This window comes from Panicum virgatum, chromosome 7N (genome assembly GCF_016808335.1).
Source record: "Panicum virgatum strain AP13 chromosome 7N, P.virgatum_v5, whole genome shotgun sequence".
NCBI classification, from domain to species: Eukaryota; Viridiplantae; Streptophyta; class Magnoliopsida; order Poales; family Poaceae; genus Panicum; species Panicum virgatum.
The window spans coordinates 12,798,068-12,813,738 of NC_053151.1; positions in this window are offsets into that span (position 1 = coordinate 12,798,068).

A 15,671-nucleotide genomic window follows, 5' to 3' on the forward strand; every position below is an offset into this window, starting at 1 on the left:
GCACCTCCACAGAGCCCGCGCGGACGTCACTGGTGGGTCCAGAAGCCCGGATACGCCCTCCTTCGACTCCGTCCCCGAGCTCCGCACCACCCTCGCCGCCAGACATCGCCGTCGCACCCTCTGTAAGGCAGCACTGCTCTATTCGAACCTCGGTGAGCCACACCCCGACCTCCTCTCCCTTTTTCGCTAGATATTGTAGGCCATAGCGCCCCTTAGGTGCCCGAATGCCGCACACCGGCGTGTTCCCGATGCCCGGATCCGCCGCCACCGTTGCACGCGTAGCTCCTAGCCTTGCCACGGCTCGCTGTTGGTCCAGATGGATCACGCATGCGACGCTCATCCTCCCAGACCCAAGCCCGAGCTGATTTGACCCCCAGAGGGCCGAGTTCGGCCATCTCCGGTGAGCCTCCGCCGCGGGAGTGTCGTCTCCGGCGACTCGCGCTTCCGCCCCGCGCGCCTAACCAACCCTGCGCCGTCCGATCCCAGATCAATAGCCCAGAACAGATCCAGCCCGAGTCAACTCAAGCGAATAATGGTCAGCGCCAGCCCCTTTTGCAAAAGAGCCCCTATAGTTTCCAGTAATCAACCCGCAGTCCGTCTAGTTCAAAAGTATTTACAGTTCAGCCATAGTTTTTACGTTTTGAACCCTGAGCTTTTGTAATTTGGGGTCCGCCGTCCCTGGAGGGTTAGTGTTATGCGCTAGCCCTTAGAACTAAGGTTTAATTATGTTTAAGCCCTTAGTTTTTGCACAGAACCCCCTGGAACTTCAGTTTTCTTGCAGATAGGTCCCTGGAACCTTGTTTTAGCTCTAGATTTCACGTTCTAGCTCCGTTTTAGGTGTTCTTTATGTCCACTTAATCGTTGTAACGCATAGAATAGTCTTAGCTTAGTTTTGTTAGCTGTTTTTATGTATTGTTGTACCATTTCTTAGTGTTTGCCTTTGCTTACATGTATGTGTATGTGCTGGATTTGTTTTGGCGTTGCGATCGTGAGTAGACGTTGATCCTTCGGAGGAGTACCAGTACCCGGAGCAGCCACCGTCTTCACAGTAGTTTGAGCAGCAAGATAACTTTAAGGAAGGAAAGTATAACATGAACACCACCTAGCACTTTTAAATACATTTTCATACTGCATTTTAATACAGTATGCCTATAAGGATTTCCTAGCCACTTTATATCCTTTATATATATCCCTGGGGTTACATTTTGGTAGTTGTGCTAGGTGCCGCGCTATAACACACTTGATCCTTTTTAATTAATTTGATTAATGGTATATGCAACTTAATTCTGGGAGTGGCCCGCTTGAGTGGCTCACGTCTCGTTAAAAATTGGTTTTTCTAGAAACATGGTTTAGGGGGCCAGCACGGTGCTTAGTGCTTGGTTGGCCACTCTCCCTAAGGACCGGTTCATAGAGCGACAACCTGGGACAACATCGCTACCACAAGACTGGAATGGGATGGTCTTGGCTTACTAATTAGGTCTTTTTGGTTTGGAGTAACTTACCTGCGGGGCAAGGGTGGTAAGCTTCAATTGTCCCTGCTCCTCCGGCTTGGTCTGTGCTACGTGTCTTGTACCCACGTGATGTGGGCCCCATCGTCACTGATTGAACTCTTCGCGGTTACGCCTTACCATCGAGATTCTTTGTAACGGCCTCGTAGTGTGCTTGCTAGCCATCTCACCTAAGGAAGTGTGATGAACAACTAGCGTAGCTCACAACTTGTGGGTAAAGATGTGCAACCTCTGCAGAGTGTAAAATTGGTATACTAGCCGTGCTCATGGTCATGAGTGGCCCGGATCCTCCTTTTGATTAGTGGGGTTACCTTGTTGGTTTCGGTGTGGTTCTCAGAAGTTCTTAATTAATTTGATTAATTTCTATGCAACTGGGTTATGGTAATTTTATCAACTTGTAGTAATTAGCTTTAATAAAATTTTGCCAAGATTAAAAGCTAATGCAGTTGAGTCAGCCAACCTTAGAGCCTCATAGTTTGTGTTATACTTGTTGAGTACAAGTTGTGTACTCACTCTTGCCTACTCTACTCTTTTCCTCTTGTTCTCTTTGGGGACACCCTACTGCTACTCAGTTCCCGGTGACGCGGATGAGTTCACCCGGAGCTACTAGGAGTACGAGGACTTCTAGGCTGTCATCTCCCAGTCGACGTCCGTGTGGCGCCCAGCTTCAGAGAGAGTTTCGTACTTGTTTTACGCTTCCGCATACTCTGTATCAGACATTTTGTCATTAATGTAATAAATAACATTCGTACTCGCTTTATTATATCTTTTTACGTGGTATGTGCTGTGATATACTGTTCATTCTGTTGTATATACGTGTGACTTGATCCTGGCACGTATATAATTGCTCGGTTTATGTCCTTTTGTAAACCGGGTGTTACAGAGTGGTATCAGAGCTATATCGACTGTAGGAAGAAAGCCTAGATAGAACTGGTCGAGTTTTAGGTCTTCTTCTCTCTAAGCCTTGAATGCTGAAACTATTTTGCTATTATATTCATTGAATTCTAAGATTTTTACTCATCTTGCCTTGATTTCTCTCTATAGAATAGTTTCCGTAGATTCTGGCCTGAAGTAAGTCGACTAACCATCATAGGTGTAAGCTATATGATCCCTTTATAATAGCACGATAGAACGTTCTGCGATGAGTTGTGTTAGTCGAGTTGTGTGCTAAGCTCGGCTAAAGTGTGAAATTTTGAATGCTTGTGCTTATGCTTAATGTTTGATTTGGATTTTGGTTGATTGCATAGTTTAGTAGTTAAATTTATTTAATGAAAATCAATCTTAAGTTAGAGTTAATTAATTAATAAAATGAGTTAGACCGTTAGAGTTAAAACCATGCACTCTATCCTGTCTACTTTATCCTGCCTAAGTCTTCCTTGCAGAAAGATATCATATCCGTCTGAAATTATTTCTGCAATATCCTTGCTCATACATCTTTTGTTCAAATCAGATGGTGAACACCAGGAGCACCGGTTCCAGTTCTGGCCATCAAGGGCAGAACAATCAGGGTACTGGAATGCCGATGCCTCCACCCATGATTCCGGAGCAGTTCTTCCAGCTCCAGATGCAGATGATGGCCACCCTGAACAACACCGTTCAGGCACTGCAGCAGGTCCACGCTCAGCCGCCGCCTCCGCCTCCACCACAGCAGCCCCGCGATAGGCGCGCGGAGTTTCTGAGGGGTCACCAGCCGACGTTCTCCCACACGTCTGACCCACTCCAGGCGGACGACTGGCTTCGTGAAGTGGAGCGCCAGTTGGACATCACACAGTGCGATGAGCGGGAGCGTGTCCTGTACGTAGCAGGGCAGCTGTGAGGGGCAGCTCTTGACTGGTGGGAGTCCCACCGGATTCAGGACCACAAGGCTTTCACCTGGATCCAGTTCTGGGAGCGGTTCCGCAGCCACCACGTCCCAGCGGGTGTGATGAAGACGAAGAAGAAGGAGTTCCTTGCACTTAAGCAGGTAAATCCAGATATAATCCTTCAGCATTTCCTTTTGAGCTAAGACCTCCCTTGTTCTATCTTTTTGAAATAGGAAAAGCTAAGCTAATCCTTCGTCATACATCCTTCTTTTTCACTTCAGGGGACTATGACGGTGATGGAGTACCGTGACCATTTCCTTCAGCTCGCTCGCTATGCCCCTACCGAGGTCGCGGATGACCGCGAGAAGAAGGAGCACTTCATGGAGGGTCTTGAGGACAACATCCAGTACGCACTGCTCAACCTCCGCTTCGACGACTTCAACCATCTGGTTGACAGCGCGCTCAACACGGAGCTTAAGCACATGGAGATGGAGGATAAGAAGAGGAAGATCACTCCAGTTGCTTCCGGCAGCAACACCCGTCCCCGCTTCCAGCCGCCACAGCAGCAGCAGTACCGGCCGCCCTAGCAGTACCAGCAGCGGCCGCAGCAGTACCCGCTTCGACAGCAGTAGCAGGTGGGCCAGGGCTAGAGGTTTCCGGCACCTCCGGCTCGTGCCTCTGCCCTAGCTCCGCCAGCACCTCAGGCTCCCCGGCAGGCACCTCCTCCTGCCGGACAGCAGGCTCTAGCACTCCCTCGCACGTGCTATCACTGCGGCCAGCCGGGGCACTACGCCAACTCTTGTCCCTGGAAGGCGCAGGCAGGATAGCAGGGGCGCCCAGCTCAGCCCAGGGCGCCACTTCAGGGGAGGGTGAACCACGTTATGGCCGAGTCAGTGGCCGAGGCTCCCAATGTGGTTATTCGTATGTTCATGGTCAATTCATATCCAGCTACAGTGCTTTTCGATACTGGTGCTATGCATTCCTTCATTACACAGTCTTTTGTGGTGCATCATGGTATTCGTACTAGCACATTAAAGAGGTTCCTGTTAGTATCTTCACCGGGAGGACAATTGAGGTCTCATACTTTCTGCCCCAGAGTCAGTGTATCCATAACAGGGTTAGGATTCATGTAACACTCGGTTTATAAAAGGACATAAACCGAGCAATCATATACGTGCCAGGATCTAGTCACATGTATATACAACAGAATGAACAATATATCACAGCACATATCACGTAAAAAGATATAATAAATCGAGTACAAATGTTATTTATTATATTAATGACAAAAAATGTCTGATACAGCGGAAGCGAAGTACAAAAACGATAAGAACTCTCCGAAGCTGAGCAGGGCGCCACAGGGACGTCGACTGGGAGACGAAACGCCTAGAAGTCCTCGTTGTCCTGGTAGCGCTGAGTGAACTCCCTCGCGTCGGCAGGAACTGAGCAGTAGTAGAGTATCCCCAAAAGGAAAAAGAGTAGAGTAGGCAAGAGTGAGTACACAACTTGTACTCAACAAGTATAACACAAACTATGAGGCTCTAGGTTGGCTGACTGACTGCATTAGCTTTTAAGTCTTGACAAAATTTTATTAAAGCTATTTACTACAAGTTGATGAATTACCATAAACCCAGTTACATAGTAATTAATCAAGATTAATCATGTTACTACTGAGAACCAAACCACAACCATACCAAAACCCCAAGAGGCACCCCCCTCGTCGGAAGGAGATAACCCCACTAATCAAAAGGAGGATCTGGGCCGCTCATAACCGTGAGCATGGCTAGTATACCAGTTTTACACTCTGCACAGGTTGCACATCTTTACCCACAAGTCGTGAGCTACGCTAGTTGTTCATCACACTTCCTTAGGTGAGATGACTAGCAAACTCACTACGAGGCCTTTACAAAGAATCTCGTTGGTAAGGCGTAACTGCGAAGAGTTAGATCGGCGACGATGGGCCCACCTCCAGGGTTACAAGCATAGGAGCACAGCCCCAAGCACAGACCAAGCCGGAGGAGTAGGGACCATTGAAGCTTACCACCCTTTACCCTGCAGGTAAGTTACTCCAAACCAAAAAGACCTAATTAGTAAGCCAAGACCGTCCCATTCCAGTCTTGTGGTAGCGCTGTTGTCCCAGGTTGTCGCTCTATGAACCGGTCCTTATGGAGAGTGGCCAACCAAGCAATAAGCACCGTGCTGGCCCCCTAAACCATGTTTCTAACAAAACATATTTTAACGAGACGTGAGCCACTCAAGCCAACACAGACGGCCACTCTCAGAATTAAGTTGCATATGCCATTAATCAAATTAATTTAAAAGGACCATTATGTGTTATAGCGCGGCACCTAGCACAACTAACCAAAATGCAACCCAAAGGATATATAAAGGATATAAAGTGGCTACGAAAGTCCTTATAGGCATACAGTATTAAAATGCAGTATGAAATTGTATTTAAAGGTGATAGGTGGTGTTCATGTTATACTTGTCTTCCTCAAACTATTCCTGCTGCTCAAACTACTCAGAAGATGGCTCCTGGTACTGGTACTGGGGCTCCTCTGGTACTGGTACTTGGGCTCCTCAGATGGATCAACGTCTACTCACGAACACATGGCCAAAAACAATACACAACATAAACATACAAGCAAACAAGTGTAAATACTAAGAAACAGTACATCAATACATGAAAACAGGAAACAAAACTAGTCTAAAACTATTCTACGCATTACAACGATCGCGTGTATATAAAGAACGCCTAAAACGGAGCTAGAACGCGAAAACTCGAGCAAAAACAAGGTCCAGGGGCTTTTCTGCAAGAAAAACTAAGTTTCTGGGGGTTTTCTGCAAAAACCAGGGACTAAAATTACCAAGCTAGGATGGCGGGTTCTATTTCTAAGAAGGTCAGGGGGTTTCGTGCAAGATTCTGGGCCAAACTACAATTATTTTTGAAAAGAGATGGACTGCGGGTTGATATCAAGAAAGATGGGGGGTTCTTTAACAAAAATCCAGGCCGAAATGGTATCTTCAGATCGGGACCGTCGGATCTCGATCTGATGGCTCAGGGCGGCTCGGGTCTAGATCTAATCTAGGCCGTTGGGCTCAGATCGGATGGTTCAGGGCGCTTGGGCGCACGGGTGGCGGCGAAACTCACCGGAGCGGGAGTTCCCGCGGCGGCGCGGCCTGGGGTTCACCGGAGCTCGGCCTTTCCGGGGTTCCAGGGCTCGGTTTGGGCCAGGGTTAGGTCAAGGAGCATCGGCGTGGTATGTGTAACCCACATGTGCACTCAGGTCGGGGGATCCGGGCACGGGTCGGGCTCGCCGCGGCGAGGGGTGGCTCGGGGTCGCCGGCGAACTGCGTTAATGCAGTTCCGGCCTCGATTCGGTTCGAGTTCAGCTGCTGGGGCTTCTACATGGTAAGGCCAAACTACAGAGGGTTTAGCTCGGGTCTATGGCACAGCAGGGCAAGAGTTCGCCATGGCGCGGCGGCTCTGCGGCCTCCGGCGAGGTCGCTCACGTGGAACAGGGGGAGGCGACGACCTAGGCTCGCCATTAGCTAGTGCACGGGTAAGACAGGGCCACGGCAGAGCTCACCAGGGGCTCGCGGTGGACGGTGGTGCGGCGCAGCGACGGAATTCCGGCGGCGCAGGTGCGGCTCGACGGAGCGTGCACACAGAAATTCCCGTGCAGTGCGGGATCGGGGTCGGGGAAGAAGAGGTCGACGGCGCTCCTGACTCCAAGATGAAGTCGTGGCGTCGACTTGCGGAGGCGGAGCGGCGGCAGAAGAGCGTGTCCACGGCGGCGCAGGTTCTCTGCACCGACTCCGGGAACACGGGCGGTGGCGGCTTAGGGTTTGAGGCGGCGGCGGGGTGAGATGGTGGGCGCAGAGGTTCCGCGGGGGCCAATTAAAGGCCGGGCGGGATCTGGGCGTCCGTGCCTGGCGCTGTAAAGGCGGAGATCACGGCCGGGTGCTGCTCGGCGGGGAAAGTGGATCACGCCAACCGCTCGGCGTGATCCCGGGCGCGGAGCATGGCTTCTAGATGAGGAGGGTGCGGTGGCGCTGACCGGTGGGCTTGCAAGAGCCAGGGTGGCCCACAGCGCAGAGGCGGGCCGAGCGGAGCGGAGCAGGGCGGAGTGGAACAGAGACTGGTCGGCGTGGGGAAGAAGAAGGGAAGAGGGGCGCTTGCGCGTGGGACCGGGCTGTCAGCGAGGTGCAGGGTGGCGAGCGACGCGCAGGTGCGGGCGGAAGGAGGGGCTGCCAGGCGGGCCCAGGTGAGGCCGCTCATTCGGTCTACAGGGCGAGTGCAGCTAGGCCGAGCTGAGAGGTGGGGAGACCATGTCAGTCGGAGGCGGGGGGGGGGGGGGGTGGGAAGCGCGCTGCGCGGCGAGCGTGTTGGGCGAGCTGGGCCGAGCGTGCGCGGGCGGGTGCTGGCTTGCAGGCCCAGGCTGGTCGGAGGGGGAGAGCGTGTGTTGCGGGGGGGAAAGGTTGCTGGTCCCAGGAGAGAGGGAGCGCGGGGTGAGAGGCTGGGCCGCGGGAGAGAGCGGACTGGGCCGGCATGAATCCAAACTCCTATGCACTCAAACAATTAAAACTTATGCACCAGCATGAATGCACAAACAAGTTAGCCCTAAAATAAATTTTAATTAATTGAGGATCAAAATTAGATTAAATGCAAGTCTAAACACAATAAACCTTAGAAATTTAATTAAAGTCAATTAAATTTATTATTAAATAGGATAAATTAAATTAGGGTGTTACAATTCAGCACAGATCTGATGGTGCTAGACACCAAGGGCATCGATGTCATTCTGGGGATGGAGGCTCTAGCTAGGTGGGGAGTCCGGATAGATTGTGCTCAGAGGACAGTCTTGTTATCGGCTTCCAGTGGACAGGAGGTTACTGTCAGTGCAGTGGAACCTTCTGGATTTCTTCATCAGATGGAAGCTAGACCCACAGATGGTATCCGCGTGGTGTCTGAATTCCCGGATGTCTTTCCGGATGATTTGCCAGGTATGCCGCCTGAACGCGACATCGAGTTTTCTATTGATCTCTTGCCTGGCACAGCTCCTATTGCAAAGCGGCCCTACCGCATGGCACCTATAGAGCATGAGGAAGTCAAGAAGACCATTTATGAGTTGCTAGCCAAGGGCTATATCCGTCGCAGCTTTTCTCCTTGGGCTTTTCCGTTGTTGTTAGTAGATAAGAAGGATGGGTCGAAGAGAATGTGCGTCGATTATCGGGATCTGAACGCAGTTACCATCAAGAACAAGCATCCACTGCCCCATATTGAGGATCTTTTTGATCTGCTTCGAGGTGCTTGTGTATTCTCGAAGATTGATCTGCGTTCGGGTTATTTTCAGCTGAGGATCCGTCCCGAGGATATTCCGAAGACGGCATTCACCTGCAAGTACGGGCTGTATGAGTACACGGTCATGTCCTTCGGCTTGACTAATGCCCCGGCTTTCTTCATGCACCTGATGAACAAGGTTTTCATGGATTATCTGGATGTCTTCATGGTGATCTTTATTGATGATATCCTTATCTTTTCCAAGTCAGAGGCAGAGCATGAAGTTCATCTGAAGCTCGTGTTGCAGAGATTGAGGGAGCATCAGCTGTATGCTAAGTTCAGCAAGTGCGAGTTCTGGATTGACGAGGTTCCATTCCTCGGTCATATCATCTCCAAGGGAGGCATTGCAGTTGATCTGAGCAAGGTGAAGGATGTACTCGAGTGGGAGACCCCGCAGACAGTGAAGGAAGTCCGGTCATTCTTGGGCTTAGCAGGATATTATCGGAGGTTCATTGAGAATTTCTCCAAAATCGCGAAGCCCTTGACTTCTTTGCTAGAGAAGAATGCAGATTTCATATGGACTGATGAGCGTCAGATGGCATTTGATGAGCTGAAGAAGAGATTGACTACGGCGCCAGTCCTTACTCTACCAGACCAGAGCAAGAGGTTCACGGTGTATTGTGATGCTTCGAAGGATGGTCTTGGTTGTGTTCTGATGCAGGAGGGCAGAGTGATTGCTTATGCTTCACGGCAGTTACGTCGGCATGAGCTGAAGTATCCCACTCATGATCTTGAGTTAGCCGTAGTTGTGCATGCTCTGATGATTTGGAGGCATTACTTGTTCAGGCAGCAGTGTGATATCTACACTAATCACAAGAGCCTCAAGTATATTTTCACACAGAATGAGCTGAATATGCGGCAGCGAAGATGGTTAGAGCTATTCAAGGACTATGACCTGGAGATTCACTATCATCCGGGTAAGGCCAATGTTGTGGTAGACGCTCTGAGGAGGAGGAGCTATGTCCACATGGCCGTGGCTTTCCAGATGCCTCAGGAGTTATGCGAGGAGTTCGAGAGGTTGAGTTTGGGGTTCGTGCATCATACTTCGAGTGCCTCATTTGAAGTCGAACCCACCCTTGAGGTAGAGATCAAACAGCATCAGAGTCATGATGAGAAGCTTCAGGAGATCCGGGAGTTGCTCAAGAAAGTCAAGGCTCCTCATTTGAGAGAGGACGATCAGGGGACTTTGTGGTACAAGAACCGGATTTGTGTGCCAGAGGGGAATGATATCAGGAAGTTGATTCTGAGTGAGGTTAATGATACAGCTTACTCTATTCATCGGGGCAGTACTAAGATGTACTATGATCTTAAGGAGCGTTTCTGGTGGCCCGGGATGAAGCGTTCAGTCGCCGAGTATGTGGCCATCTGCGACACATGTCAGCATGTGAAGGCAGAGCATCAGAGGCCAGCCGGTTTGTTGCAGCCGTTGAAGATTCCCGAGTGGAAATGGGAGGAGATCACGATGGATTTCATAGTGGTATTGCCTCGTACTCAGCAGGGGTACAACTCTATATGGGTAGTAGTGGACCGTTTGACGAAGGTTGCTCACTTCATTCCGGTGAACACTACTTACTCCCGTGCCAGACTTGCAGAGTTGTACATCTCCCGGATTGAATGTCTGCATGGTGTGCCCAAGAAGATCATATCTGATAGAGGATCTCAGTTCACTTCACGGTTCTGGGAGCAGCTTCATGACTCTTTGGATACGAAGCTGCGTTTTAGTACCGCTTACCATCCTCAGACAGATGGACAGACAGAGAGAACCAACCAAGTGTTGGAGGATATGCTGAGAGCGTGCGCCATTCAGTATGGTACCAGTTGGGATAAATGCCTGCCGTATGCTGAGTTTTCATATAACAACAGCTACCAGGCCAGTCTGAAGAAATCCCCCCTTCGAGGCTCTGTATGGTCGGAAGTGCAGGACTCCTCTGTATTGGGATCAGGTTGGAGAAAAGCAGGTGTTCGAACCTGAGATTATTGAGGATGCAGAACAACTGGCACAGGTTGTGCGGGAAAATTTGCGGATCGCACAGTCTCGGCAGAAAAGCTATGCAGACGGTAGCAGAAGGGATTTAACCTTCAAGGTGAACGATTATGTGTACTTGAAGGTGTCACCAATGCGGGGAATCCGTAGGTTTAAAATAAAAGGGAAATTAGCACCAAGGTACACTGGTCCATTCAGGGTGCTGGAGAGGAAAGGCGAAGTTGCTTATCGCCTAGAGTTGCCCACTGATGTCTCTGGAGTGCATGATGTCTTCCACATTTCTCAATTGAAGAAGTGTCTACGAGTACCCGAGGAGTAGGCACCACTGGATGGGTTAGATGTGCAGGAAGATCTGACCTATACTGAGCATCCGGTGAAGATTCTGGAGACATCGGAGAGGGTTACACGAAACAAGCGCATCAAGATGTGCAGAGTGCAGTGGAGTCATCACAGCGAAGCTGAGGCTACATGGGAGCGAGAAGATGAGTTGAGAAAGACATATCCAGATCTCTTTGTTAGCCAGTCCAGCTGAATCTCGGGGACGAGATTCTTATAAGGGGGTAGGGTTTGTAACACTCTAATTTAAATTTTAGTATTTAATAATAAATTTAATTAGCTTTATTTAAATTTCTAAGGTTTATTATGCTTAGCCTTGCATTTAATTTAATTTTCTTTCACAAGTAAATAAAATTTATTTAAGTTCAATATGTTTGTGCATACATGCTGGTGCATAAGTTATTGGTTGAGTGCATAGGGTGAATTCAAATTTGATTTGAATTCAAATTAGCTTGAGTGTGTTTGGTAAAGAAAAGAGTAAGAAAAAGAGAAAACCCCAACCAGACCCAAACCGGCCTAGTGACGCAAACCTGACCCGCGGCCTTCCTTCACCCCACTCGGCCCAGCCAGTCGACCCAGCTCACCCCGACCCCTGACGCGCTCCGCTTCGGCCGCGTCGTGCGCTATGACCCCCTGACACGCGGGTCCCACGTGTCAGCCTCACCTCGCCCGTGCCGCTCGCTGACCGCTCGGTCCCACTCGTCAGCACCTCGCCTTTCTCCTTCCCCGCGCCGAGTGCCCTCTGCTCCGCCTCGCCCGACCCCCGCTGCCCTGTGGACCACCGCGACCCCCGCCGGCCCACCGGTCAGCCGTGCCCCGGTCTTCCAGAAGCTTCACTGAGCCTGGGATCACATTGAGCTATTGGCGTGATCCGCTTTCACCGCGCTGCGCCCGCGATCCTTGCCGGCCTTCCTTTCGGAGCACGCACGCCCTGATCCCCGACCTTTCCCTTTATTTGGCCCCGTGCACCTCCCCGTGCTCTACTACGCCACGCCGAAGCCGCCACCGAGCCCCAGAGCCACCTTCGCCTCGCCATTGCTGCACAGAGCTCTGCGCCACCGTGGTCACGCTGCTCTACCGCCCCCCAGCCCCACCAGAGCTGCGCAGCAGCCACGCCCCGTGCCCAGGACCGCCCCCGAGCTCACTGCCCTGACCCCGGTCCACACCTGTGCCAGGATTTCCCTGGAACGCCGCCATAGGTACGTTAGTTCGCCACCGCGATTCCTCGCCACCGGCGGACCGCAGCTCGTCCTGACACCCGCTGCACCTCCACAGAGCCCACGCGGACATCACTGGTGGGTCCAGAAGCTCGGATATGCCCTCCTTCGACCCCGTCCCCGACCTCCGCACCACCCTCGCCGCCGGACATCGCCGTCGCGCCCTCTGCAAGGCAGCACTACTCGATTCGAACCTCGATGAGCCACAGCCCGACCTCCTCTCCCTTTTTCGCTAGATGTTGTAGGCCATAGCGCCCCTTAGGTGCCCGAACGCCACACGCCAACGTGTTCCTGTAACATCCTAATTCAAATTTCAGTATTTAATAATAAATTTAATTGGCTTTATTTAATTTTCTAGGATTTAATTTGCTTAGTCTTGCATTTAATCCAATTTTGTTTCATAAGTAATTAAAATTTTCTCTAGGTTTAAACTTGTTGTTGCATTCATGCTGGTGCATGGTTTTAATTTGTTTGATTGTATAGGAGTTTGAATTCAAAGTCTTTTGAATTCAAATAGATTTGAGTTTGGTTAGAAATAGAAAAGGAAAGGAATTAGAAAAGCCCAAACCAACTCAAACCAGCCCATGGCCCACCTTCCCTTTTCCCCAGCCCAACCCAGGCAGCCCAAACCTGGCGGCCCACTTCCTTTCCCCGCAGCCCAGCCCCTCACCCTTCCTTTCCCCATCCCGCGGCCCGTTTTCTCCCGGCGCCAGCCCAGCTGCCCACGCGCGCGCTCCTCTCCCTCCTTGGCCCAGCTCAGCAGCCAGCGCGACCCAGCAACCGTGCACAGCCCAGCGCTCAGACGCTCCCGCGTGCTCGCTCGCGTGCGCTGTTCCTCTCGCTGGCAGCCAGGCCCCGCCTGTCGGTACCGAGTCCTTCCCCCACGCGGACGCCTGTGCCCGTTCCCTGTGTCGCTGACCAACATGGCCCATAGGTCAGTGCCATCCCCTCCACCTTTCCTTCCCTCCCACCCCCCCCGCACCAGCTCGCGCCCGAGATCGCCGGCGAGATCGCCGGGGATCCCTTTCCCTCGCCCGCAAGCCCAGATCTCGGCCCTGCCCTTTAAACCTCCACAACGCACCCCTAGGAACCCCATCCCCCATGCCGCCATCGCCTTTGCTCGAAGCTACCTCTGTGCCACCGTGGTCTGGCCGTTCCGCAGCACCTCCGCCACTGCGAACCGGCGCCGCCGTGCCGCCGCTCCGCCTCGGGTCCAGGACCTTCGTCGAGCTCTCCTTCCACGACGTCAACCCCACGCGCACGAGGAATTTTGGGCACTAGCTCCATCGAGCCGTGCCTGCGCCGCCGGATTTCTGTCGCTGCGCCGCACCACCGTCCACCCCGAGCCCCTGGTAAGCTTCGTCGTGTCCCCCTCTTCCTTGTGCGCTAGATTTGGGCGCGTGTAGGCCGCTATACCCCGCGGTGCCATGCGAGATGGTTCGCCGGAACGACACCAAGCCACCACGCTGTGGCGTGTCTCCTTTTCCCTGTGCAAAAGCCCCACGCCAATTTCCTAAATAGCTTACCCGTGTCATGCGTGATCTTCCCGTGCCAAATCCGAGCCTCGAAATGGCCTGCACGCCGCACGCCAGCGAGAGCCGCCGCCGCAGAGCCTCCCAGCCGCTCGCACGCCCTGCTACGACCGTCGTAGGCCCGCGCAGATTCCCTAGGTGCTTTACCCGTTCCGCGCGCAGTCTCTAGAGACAAGCCGCGCTCGATTTCTTGCCCGGACGGCCAAGTTTGGCCAAGTCCGGTGAGCCCCAGCCGCGCGCCGCCGCGGAGCAGAGCTCCGGCACTCGCGCCGCCGCCCCGCGCACCCAACCGTTCTTGGCCGCCTGATCCGGAATCAGCGGCCTGGATTAGATCGGCGTACTGCTTCGTTCCGGATCGTCAGATCCAAAACCGACGGCCCTGATTAGACGATACCCTTTCGGCCTGGAGCTTTTGCTAAAGAGTCCCTAAACTCTTTTGAAAACAACCCACGGTCCAAGCCTGTTCAAAAGAATTTACGGTTAAGTCCTGTTTTAAGCGTTTTAGCCCTTGAGTTTCTTTCAAATAGAACCCGCCGTCCAGATGAGGTATTTTTGCACGTCAGCCCCTAGAACTTTCTAGTTTTTGCACATAAACCCCTGGTTTTTGCCCAGAACCCTCTGTAGCTCAGTTTTTCTCGCAGATAGGTCCCTGGATCTTGTTTTAGGCCTAGGTTTTTGCTTTCTAGCTCCGTTTTAGGCGTTCTTTATGTCCACGCGATCGTAGTAACGCGTAGAATAGTTCTAGCTTAGTTTTGTTTGCTGTTTTTATGTATTGTTGTACTATTTCTTAGTGTTAGCCTTTGTTTGCATGTATGTTTATGTTGTGTATTGTTTTTGGCCATGTGTTCGTGAGTAGACGTTGATCCATCTGAGGAGCCCCAGTACCAGTACCCGGAGTAGCCATCTTCAGATCAGTTTGAGCAGCAGCAGGAGCAGTTTGAGGAAGGCAAGTATAACATGAACATCACCTATCACTTTTAAATACATTTTCATACTGCATTTTAATACTGTATGCCTATAAGGACTCTCCTAGCCACTTTATATCCTTTATATATCCCTTGGGTTGCATTTTGGTTAGTTGTGCTAGGTTGCTGCGCTATAACACACTTGGTCCTTTTTAATTAATTTGATTAATGGTATATGCAACTTAATTCTGGGAGTGGCCCGTTTGAGTGGCTCACGTCTCGTTAAAATATGTTTTGTTAGAAACTTGGTTTAGGGGGCCAGCACGGTGCTTACTGCTGGGTTGGCCATTCTCCATAAGGACCGGTTCATAGAGCGACAACCTGGGACAACAGCGCTCCCACAAGACTGGAATGGGACGGTCTTGGCTTACTAATTAGGTCATTTTGGTTCGGGAGTAACTTACCGACGGGGCAAGAGGGGGGTCGAGCTTCAATGGTCCCTACAATACGAGGCTGGTCTGTGTTATCTTGTACCCCCTCGAGGTGGGCACCATCATTGCATTGCCTGAATCCTTAGCGGTTACACCTTACCAACGTGGTCCATTGTAATGGCCTCGTAATGAGTTTACTAGTCATCTCACCTATGGAAGTGTGATGAACAACTAGCATAGCTCACGACTTGTGGGTAAAGATGTGCAACCTCAGCATAGTGTAAAACTGGTATACTAGCCATGCTCACGGTCATGAGCGGCCCAGATCCTCCTTTTGATTAGTTGGGTTATCTTCCTTTGGTTAGGAGGGTTTTCTCAGGTGGTTTGGTTTGGTTTGGTTCTCAGTAGTTCATAATTAATTCTGATTAATTACAATGTAACTGGGTTATGGTAATTCATCAACTTGTAGTAAATAGCTTTAATAAAATTTTGCCAAGATTAAAAGCTAATGCAGTTGAGTCAGCCAACCTTAGAGCCTCATAGTTTGTGTTATACTTGTTGAGTACAAGTTGTGTACTCATCCTTGCCTCCTCTACACTTTTTTTCCTCTTG